General features: G+C 33.4%; 1 pseudogene; it reads right to left on the reverse strand.

The window, feature by feature from the left end:
- Nucleotides 1-4,897: 4,897 nt before the first annotated feature.
- Nucleotides 4,898-5,790, reverse strand: LOC120617132 (sorcin-like; annotated as a pseudogene).
- Between the last annotated feature and the right edge of the window lie 5,321 nt (nucleotides 5,791-11,111).

Consider the following 11,111-nt stretch of genomic DNA (forward strand, 5'->3'; position numbering starts at 1 on the left):
TCCCACCTAAGGTGTTGTGTGTGTGGGGGGTGGGGGGAGGGCATGCTAAAAAACACTGGTGACATTCACAGTCCATAGGGACAGGCTAACTGAAAGGCAGAATTAATCATAGAACTATAGAATACTTCATCTCCCCCAGCATTGTACCACCACATTACTAAAGGCCTATTTATAACATTTTTTTCTAACTCGGTGTACCATGAAGATTTAGACATAGCAGGAATTATCAAACCTGAAATGTAAAACAACTATGATTAATATGCTAAGGTCTCTAACGGATAAAGTAGACAATATTCAACAACAAATGGGTCATATAAGCAGAGAGGTGGAAATCTGAAGAACCAAAAAGACACACAAGAGTTCAGAAATATTGTTACACAAGTGAAGAATGCCTTATTTAGGCTTATTAGACTGAACACAGCTGAGGAAAAAATTGCTGAACCGGACAATATCTAAAGAGAAACTTCCGAAAATGAAAAACAAACAGAATAAAGAACTGAAAAAGAAAACAAACAAACAAACAAACAAAAAAAACACTACAGAATAGCCAAGAACATTGGACAACTGCAACAGGCATAACATTTGCATAATGGGAACATCAGAAGAAGAAAAAGAAAAAAAACAGAAGAAATATTTGAAACAACTGTAACAGATAATTTTCCAAAGATTAATTCAGACACCAAAGAATAGATCCAGGAAACTCAGAGAATTCCAAGCAAGATAATTTTTTTAAAAAATTAAAAAAAAATACACATAAGTATATCCTTTTTAAACAACAGAAAATCAAAGATTAAAAAAATTCTAAAAGAAAACCTTGCCCATAGAGGAGCAAAGATAAAAACATTAACTTCTCCTCAGAAAACATGTAAAAAGAGAACAGAGTGAAATATTTAAAGTTTTAAGAGAAAAAAATCCACAAACCTAGAATTCTATACCCTGAAAATATATTCTTTAAAAATGAAGGAGAAATATAGACTTTCTCAGTAAAGCAAAAATTGAGAGAATTTGTTGCCATTAGACCTGTGTTGCAAGAAATATAAAAACAAGTTCTTCAGAGATAAGGAAAATTACATAGATCAGAAATCCAGTTCTATATAAAGAGCATTAGAAAAAATAATTGAAGGTAAAATAAAACTTTTATTTTTTTTTTATTTTTAACTGACCTAACAGAAAACAATTTGCCCAAAATAATAATAGTAACAATAAATTTGATCATGAATATTTATATACACATCTTATATGTGTGTGTGTGTATATATATATATATATATATGTTTATATATATGAAGATATATGCTTATGTATGCTTATGTATAAGTGAAATAAATTACAATGATACAAAGGACAGGAGGGAGAAATGAGGATTGATCTATTATAAAGTACTCACACTATTCTTAAAGTGGTATAGTGTTATTTGAAAGTATATATTGAAAATTCTAGAGCAACCACATACAAAAAAAAAAGTAATAAAAAAAACAGGCAGTGTAAATGATATACTAAGAAAAGAGAAAAATAGAATCATATAAAACATTCAAAAAAAAACAAAAAAGAGAAACTGTGTGAAAGGGAAAAAAGTAGGAATGAAGAACGAGGACAAATTAAAAATAGTAATGAATATGGTAGATATTAATCCAGTTATAGCAATAATCACTTTGAACATCAGTGGTCTAAATCCACCAGTTAAAAGACAGAGATTGTCAGAGTGAGCAAAACACATGAGCCAACTATATGTTTTCTACAAAAAAAGAAAATGCACTTTAAATATAATGACACACACAGATTAAAAGCAAAAGGGATGGAGAAAGATACATAATATTAAGACTAATCAAAAAGATGTGGTATAGCTATATTAATTTTATGCAGAACAGACTTCAGACCAAGGAAAGTTATCAGAGATAAAGAAGATATAACAATCTTAATGAGTATGCACCTAAAAAGAGAGTATCAAACTACATGAGGCAAAAACTGATAGAACTGCAAGGAAATAGTTGAATCTACTATTATAATTGGACACTGAAACATCCCTCTATCATAAATGGACAACACAATAGAAAATCATTAAGGACATAATTGAACTCAATAATACCATCAATCAATTGGGCATAATGAATATCTAATACTGCTTCACCCAACAACAGCAGAATATACATTCTTTTCAAGATCACATGGAACATTCCCCAAGATGGGCCACATTCTGAGACATAAACACGCCTTAACAAATTTAAAACAATAGAAATCTTATAATGTCTGCTTTCAAACCACAATAGAATTAAACTAGAAATCTATAACAAAAAGACAGTTGGACAATTGTAAAACAGTTATAAATTAAATAACATAAATAACACGAGTCAAAAAAGAAATCTCAAGAGAAATTAAAAACATTTTGAACTAAATTTCAATGGAAACATAACTTATCAAAATCTGTGGGATGCAGTGAAGGCAGAGCTTAGAGGAAAATTCATAGTATTGAATGCATACATTGGAAAAGAAGAGAGACTTAAAATTAATCATCTAAGCTTCCCCCTAAGGACCTTAGGAAAATAAGAGCTAATTAATTTTAAGTAAGCAGAAGAAACTAAATAATAATTAGAGCTGGATCAATGAAACTACAGGCTAAAGAAAGTCAAGTTCTGAAACAAAAAGAACTTGTGCTTTGCAGGTTCAGAGATTGCATTAATCAATATTTAAATGGTAAAATAGACTTTCATACCTGGAGTAAACTCCAGTTGATCAGGGTCTATAATTTTATTCTTTGCTAGATTATATTTGCTAATATTTCATTGAAGATTCTTGTATCTAAGTTCACCATATATAGAATTTGCAGTTGACATCTTTCTTTCAGTACTTGAAAAATGTTGTGTCAATTTCTTTTGTCCTCTATGGTTTCAGGTGAGAAATCTGATTCACTCAATTCAAATTGTTGTCCCCCTATAAGTGATACATCTGTTGTAGTCATTACAGAGATGAAATTGAAACCCCACCCAAAACTTAGCTTAGATTTGGAGACTGATGGTGCCAGACATGCACCAAGAAGGTAAGAAAGGGTTTAGTCCTCATATAATATTTTCTGAAAAGCATGCCAGTTTCCCAAATATTATTCCTAATATCACTTGAGGTAAGCAGGAAAAGATCGGCTTGGATTTTATTCTGATTAGGGGTGTCAGCTTAGGTACCAGTTCCCTGCATGTGGGCCACATTTGGGCTGGTTTCAACTTCCCATCTGTACCAAAGCAGAGAACATCAAGATTTCTTATCCATTTGCTCAGAAGGACAAGAGGTGTGGTGAGGTTGAAAGCTGTCAGTGGTCAAACACACAAAGATGAGTCAGATTCGTTATCACGATGTTGTTTCCCTTTGGTTGCTTTCCCAATTTTCTCTTTGCTTTTAGTTTTCAGATGTTTAATTATGTTGTATCTTGGTATGAGTTTCTTTGGGTTTGTCTAATCTGACATTCACATACTTTCTTGAATCTATAACTTTATGTTGTTGTCCCTTTTACCACATTTGGAAGTTTTCAGCCATTATTGTTTCAAATACTTTTTTCGATGCTTCGAAATATTTTATTTTCATTGCTTGCCAAATAATCGATCATCAGAATGGTAACTCTCACATTATTCTGCTTGCAAGGAATAAACAGACTACTTTCATTATTTTATCTTTTAAACTGTCTTCCAAATAAGAGCAAACTAGGCCAGTTTTAAATTTAAGAAACAGAAACATTATTGGTACCTATTACACCTACACAATTTTTCATGTCCAGATCTACTGCAGGAGGTAATAATTATCTCCTTTTCAAAGATTGGGAAACTGAGGCTCTGAGATTATCGAAAATGATCAAACCACATATTTAGCAAGAGGAATATTCAGCATTAGAATCCAGATCTTACTTAAAAGTACGTGGTTTAATTTTTTTTTAAAGCCTTCCATTATAAATGTACTACTTGCTTATCAGAGAACATTCGGAACAGTAGTATGAAGGAAGAAAATTAACTCATTATCCTGACTCCCAGGGCAATCATATCAACATGTTGGTACACTTTTTCCAGTCCTTTGCTGTGTATATTTTTAAATGTAAGTGTGAATACATGGCATATCAAAATAGAAGTATCAATATTTAAAAAATTGACATTTTCTGGTTTTAAAAAGAGAGCATACACATTATAGAAAACTTGGAAAATGCTAAAATGTATAAAGAAAATTAAAACCATCTAGAATCCTATTAACTGAAAATAAACAGTTAATGTTTTCATATATCCCCTTAGTCTTTTTCTATCAATTTTCTTTTTTACATAGTTAAGTTCATAATATAAAAGGTTTTTAAGTATAGGTAACAAAGGTCTACATGGATGATGACAAAGAGGATATTGATGACAGAATTTACCACTCAAGTTATTCGACAGGTTTTCAAGAGGCAGAAAATAATCACTCATGTTCCCCATCCATTTATATGGTCATCAAAACACCTGTAAGTCTTAAAGGCTGTGCTAAATTTTCACTAAGGTGAACCCTGACATGGATTACCATGGCTTTTTTTGCATCCAAATAGGTCTAAACAATTTTACATAAGGAGACTCCACGCATGAGGCTTTCAATACCACACAAAAGCCTTTGTAGAAGAATGACAACAGCTGTAGTCTGATGAACAGATTTTAGTATAGTACAATGATAAATATATAATATGCCTTAAACATTGTACACACTTAAATTTACATAAAAGAGTTTTAGCAAGAAAACAAGTCATATGACAATGGCTCAAGAAAATTCTAAATGTTATAACAGACCAGATCTTATATTAATAAAATTCCAAAGAATTTATCTAAACTTAAAACAGAACTTCAGATGTACATAAAGTAATAAGTCTTTACAACATCTGTTAAGGAAAAGCGCCAAGGCGAGTTCACACATTACTGAATGAAAAGAGCAAGAGCAAAAGAAAACTCCAGCTGGAATGTCGATTAAGTTCACAGAGGTTTCTCTTGATTGAAACACTTAGGACACACTGAATGAAATCATCATATGAGAAATTCACAACACTTTGCTGAGTAATATCCCGTCTTTGAAAACTGTCTGTTAGAGTTCGCAGTTTGAGGCAACAGACTATGTAGTTATTGAAGGTGATCTTTCTTTTGGTGCTGTATTGCTTTGCAACCAAATTCAAGGCCTAGGAACTCAACTGACATCCCGCCGTTGTCAGGGCCTTCTGCAGTTCTTGAGGATCCACTGTTCTACACCTATCTCTGTCAAAACTGATGAAACGTTATCTCCAGCTATTCAGTACAGACCAGAGTTCTTTAAATTCAGTGAAACACATTGTGCCTGACATCTCTCTATCCAGCATCGAAACCATAAGCCAACACATATCCAGGTTAAAAGTTTGATATTCTCCAGCAATGACCAGCTGTGTCAGGCATCTCTGCAATTCATCAGCATCTATTTGCCCATCCTGTCCAGCTACTGCTTCAGAGTAACCATACAGTGGATCCTGAGTTTGTCTGGGAAACATACACCCTCCCAGAGGCCCCCTATACATGCCCCGGTAGTACATGCCGCTGGTGCCAGGGTGTCTGGGGTATGGCATCATGCAGACTCTAATTATTTTTTCAGTCTCAATCTCTCATTTTATCTGCAAATTAGTGAAACAAAAGCTAGGCATCTGGTTATTTTCCTACAGGATTCTGGTACTCCTTTTCTTTTCCCCCCAATTTATTCTATTTTGGTCCATCCTCCAGTTCACTGATTCTATGACTTAGGTCACTCACACTAATCACCTCATTCATCCAAGTGGGGATCCATACTCAGTTCCCCTCGATCCCACTACCACCAAGGAGAAAGTAGGCAGAGGACTGACTCATATAGCTTTGTTGTAGTGTGGGAATGGAAACTCAATTTCTTGCTGGCCCCTCCTCTCCAGGCTCATTTTACACACACAAAGGTTAAGGGAGAAAAGCTGAGTGCCAACTAGCCAACTTTTAATAACATTTTTGTTCATCTTATTGATAGCAAGCAGAGATGAAGACTTAGTTCTTCATGGGACCTTATCCACTTGTTGGGGGTGGCGGGAAGACAACAGGAAACAGAATGCTATCAATACCTCACACCCTCGATTGCCTTATTTCAAGCAGTTTCCTCTACCAGAAATCTCTTCCCCTTTACGTTCATGTGGACAACTTTAGTTATCCCCACCAATAAGTCTCTTGAATTTTCAAGTTAAAAATTACCATCTTGGGAGTCTCATAGTATTTGTAACTCAGGATGTATTTTTTCTCTTTATATGTTTGTTTTTCCATTGACTATAAATATCTCAAGGATAGCTTCTCCAGCCATACGCCATATTAAGTGCTCACCATTGAACTGAACTGAGTGGATTTCTTGGATTGTAAACATTATATAAAGTTTGTTATTTCTTTTTATTTATAGTAAAATAGTTATAGGTTTATGTAAATTACAAAAAAAACCCTAAAATGTGGGGTAAAAGTAGGTGGTATAAATATAACCATTTCCCCTTCACTAGTTTATCTCTGAGAATGGCCTAATTACCATCAAGTGAAAAGATTCTTGCTTGATCCTTTCTCAGAAGGGGAAGTGCAGAACAATATAATCCAGAGCAAGTTATAAACATTATTTTAGAGTGAACTTGAGGGAAGTGATAGGAATAACAAAAATTGAAGGAGATTTATTTTTTGGTAGTTGTCTCTAGCAATAAAAATTGAACATACCTTTATTATAAGTCTTTTATAAAAAATAATTTTTAAGTTGAATTGTTCTTATATTATTTCTCAAATCCACTTCTCTGCAACTATTTTTGCTTCTAACAACAAAAAAAGTTTTTATGTGACTAAAAGAATTTGATGTCAACCCATCGACAACATCAGATCATTACAATTCTTTTACACTGAGGAGTTTCATACTGCTGCAGGTTTCTTGGATCTGAGATTCAAAGGCAGAAATATAAAACTGCTGCTGCATTTGACTGGATTGCAAAATAAGTAGCACAGTTAGCCTGGATGTTAGAAAGGAACTTTAAAGTGCTGGAAGAAAAAAAGCAATCCTTCAGGGGTTGCTCTAGGAATTTAGTCTGAGATCTGCCAAGCATCTGCAACAGAAAGAACTTGTGTTTTGTAGCTTCTTATAGGAGAATTATAGGAAAAGTTTGAAATCCTGACTCTACTACTTATTAGAGTGAAGTTGATCACGATATTTAAATTTGCGGCCTCAATGTCCTCCTCTATGAATGAAAATAGCACAAATTCACCAAGGTTATTCTGAAGCTAAAGTGAAATAATGTGAACAAGATGCTTTGTCCCAAACTTAGCATATGGAAAAGAATATTAGTTAATGTCTTCTTCCCACAACATTATCAAGGACTACACAAAGGGGAGCGTCAGATTTCTCATCAGAAAATGAAAGCAAAACAAAGGATAAGAACAATGGCAAAGCTCATGTCTGTGTGAAAATTCTGCCCCTCCAAGAGATAAACTAAAAATTTTAAAGACAAGACTGTAAAAACCTTCACTTTTGAGAAAAGAGACAATTGCAAAGCAGAACCCCTAAGAGTGATCATTCATATAATGAGGATAAGTGTGGCAAAGAGTATTTTCAATGAGAATATTGGAGCTTGGAAAATGGGGTTATCAAAAGTTGCATGATTCCTTTATAATATCTTTTGAACTTCTGAAGGTGATAGAGCTAAAATCACAGCCAACTAAAGCAGCAACAACATGGCCAATGGAATTCTGGAAGAATCTGTTATATGTTCTCTTTGTTCTTATTACAACCATAGATACTCTTATGTCTATGACATCAAAATACATCTCAGATATGATTACTTCTCACTATCTGTACATCTGTTGCCCTGTTTCAAGCCACTAGCATCTCTGCTGGTCCTGAGTCATAATCTCCTAACTGATTGGCCAACTCTGACTTTCATCTCATTCTTCACAAAGCAGCATAAGTGGGGCTTCATGTAAGTCAGCTCCTGACACCCTTCTGCTCAAAATGCAGGAGCTTCACATAACATAAAATAAAACACAACCTCTTTACTACAGTGTATGAAGATTTACATAAACCACCTGCTTCCTTTGTCTCTAACCTTATCTTCAGACTTGTCTGCCTCTCTCCTTCAGTTCTAATCACATTGTCTTCTTAACATCCTTCAAACACAGCAATCCCGCCTTATGGCACTAGCAGCTTGGCTGCCCACCATGTCTTCCTTCTCTTACTATGTGTGTGTCTTAAGTCAGATATCGTCTTTTTAGAGAGCTTTTCCTAAGGGGAGTAGTACGCATGATGACACAGAAGCAAAAGAAATTATTTCTTTAATGGCATCCAAAAAATTTATTAAAACAATACTACTAAATCAAATGATTGGAACATAATATAATCATTTCATATGAAGCAGGGTCTGACTCACTTTATTTAAAATGGCCACTCTCTACCCTGTCACATTCTATACATATTTGACAGCTACAGTTTTCTTCACAGCACCTATAACTACATACTTTTTATGTCATATATTTATTTGTATCTTTAATTTTCATTTTCCGTCTCCCCTACTAGACTGTACGATCCATGAGGATAAAACTGCCTCTGTTGTTTACTGCTACAAGTGTGTCTGTTGTAGAGAATGATGTAGTAGGCATGGCCACCTCTCCATCTCTTGGTTTGATGTAATCTTGTTTCCTAGATCCCATTTCTGAAAATAAAAGTTTAAATGATAGAAAAACTTGATTTTAGACTCATATATATATCTCTCTGTCAATTCTGGACAAGCCACTTTCTAACTGTGGAACTTATGCAAGCAAATTAAACTTACTGAGCTTTGAGTCTCTTACTGGTAAACTAAAGAAAATAATACCTCAAAGAGTTGTTGCAAATATTAAAGCAACTTACTTTGAAACTATCCAGCCCAGTCTGGGCTTATGGTTTCTATTTGGTAAAATTGCATAGCCTTTTCCATCACCTTTATCTCTACACTAAACTGTTTCTGTTCCGATTTCCTAGCTGGGCTCTATCCTTCCTGCCTTCAGAGATCCTCACCATTCGAGGACATATATCTCCATGCTCAGGCTCTGTGTTTTATTCTTGATTCTTCTGGCCAGACCCAATGAATAAAATACATGTATATTCTTTTTTTTATCTTTGCTCTTTTTTTGAAATTACATATTTCTACCTCTGTTTGACAATATGGTGGTACCATATCCATTAAACATGATGATATTGCTTGGTTAATTATAATATTGATGGTTTCTTATTTTCTCAGTTTTTTATTGCTTCAGATAATAGGTAAAAGTTAAAATATGTTCACTTCCTTAAGCTCAGCAGCTTATAATGCTATTTGTAACAATATAACATATCTAAAATAAATCCCAATAGTAAACTTGAAATTAGAGTCTAAACAAGCTACCCTTCTAAATTTAATATGCCAACCATTTTAATTTCATGAGTAAATCAAGAATACTAGATATAATTTTTATACTTTGAATCTAACAAAATAACTAGATTTATAAAGAAAATTAACATATTACTTTTTTTATATTTATACACAGTTTTTTAAAAATGTAATTTCTTCACAAATTCAGAATTTCCAGAAATATATATTTTCTGGAATATCCTGTATGAGGGGTTAAACTCTGAAGTGAGTCTTGTGTTTGGAGAGGCTGTCTAACCAAAATGTTGGGTTGGTCAGTGTGGGGCACTGGTGTTCAGGGCTGCAGTAGATGCAGGATTAAGAGGATGCATTGCCACTTTACTCAGTGCTTGGGATTACATCTATTATCTGCAGAGCATGACTAAACTGTTATTTTATCAAAGTGTGTTCATTTATGTGTTATGAATATATAGTGCTTAGTAATATACATACATTTTTGTTTTGTGGATTTGCTTTGATTGTGTGAGTGGTATAGTCCTTAGAAATTGAAATGAAAAATGAAAAAAATAGGTGCAAAACATTTTTTTAACAGTTCTTGTAAGAGTACTAATGTTGCAAATTAGTATGTCAATATAGATAATATTGATAATATATAGATAATATAGATAATGCATATTTAAAATGAGGTATTTACATGATAACTAAAGGTAGAATAATATCAAATAATAAAGAGTGATTATCATGGTTTGGGAAAGGACTTTAAAGTTTAACCTGAGATCCATAAGATAAAGATTTTCTTCAGACAGAAACAAAACTATCAGCCAAGGCATTGAGTTATAAAGAGAACTTACAAATAGAAGAAACTAAAAGAAGGTCAAGGTGGCCAGAACTTACGTGGAAGAGGAAGCAGAAAAAAGTTAACTTGAAAGGTGTGCAGGGACCAGATTGGGTACAATCTAATGGGTCATTTTGTATTTATATCTGCAATTTTATTTTGTATTTGCAATTGTATTTGCAATTGAGTAACATTGTGAAATTTCAAGATATAGAAGGTTTTTGTTTGTGTGTGTGTTTGTTTGTTTAAGGAGAATAACATGGTCCAATTCATAATCTAAAAAGATTGATTGCTAGGTTCAAAAAAAGATTCAAATAAATGTGAAACTGGTTAGGAGGAAAGATATAAGATAAAATTTAAGTAGTTTGACTTAAAATAGTTATAGAGTAGTTAGAGAAAAATGAATGAGTATGCAGTATATTTAGAAGGCAGAAATAATAGAAGTTGCAGATTGATTCATATGGGATATTGAAGGAGACCCTAAAGTTTCCAGCTTAAACATCTTGGTAGGTAGTTTTAACAATTACTGAAATGAGGAAATCACAGAACAGGATCAGGTTTGTTGGATGAAATCAAGAGTTCTTTTTGGAAAATATTGTTTAATATATCTATGAAGCATCAATTCAGAAATGTCAGGTAGTCCAGTAATTATATGTGTCTAAAGGAAAAAGGGAAAACTATACAGAAACAAACCTATTATGAGTTATTACTATCAACAGAAACTACAATGTCAGTTCTGACCATTCTTTGCAGACAAGTCTTCAAAAGTCAAATATAAAATGTATGAATTATTCATGTGTTGATTAAGGAAAAGTCAGAAGGAATTATGAGTACCATTCCCCAAGATAATCACAATGGTTTCCCTCTGGTGTTACACTCTCAATAAGTTCTCATTCAAATTAGAAGTGC

This window comes from Pteropus medius, unplaced genomic scaffold, assembly GCF_902729225.1.
Source record: "Pteropus medius unplaced genomic scaffold, Ma_sr-lr_union100, whole genome shotgun sequence".
Lineage (NCBI taxonomy): Eukaryota > Metazoa > Chordata > Mammalia > Chiroptera > Pteropodidae > Pteropus > Pteropus medius.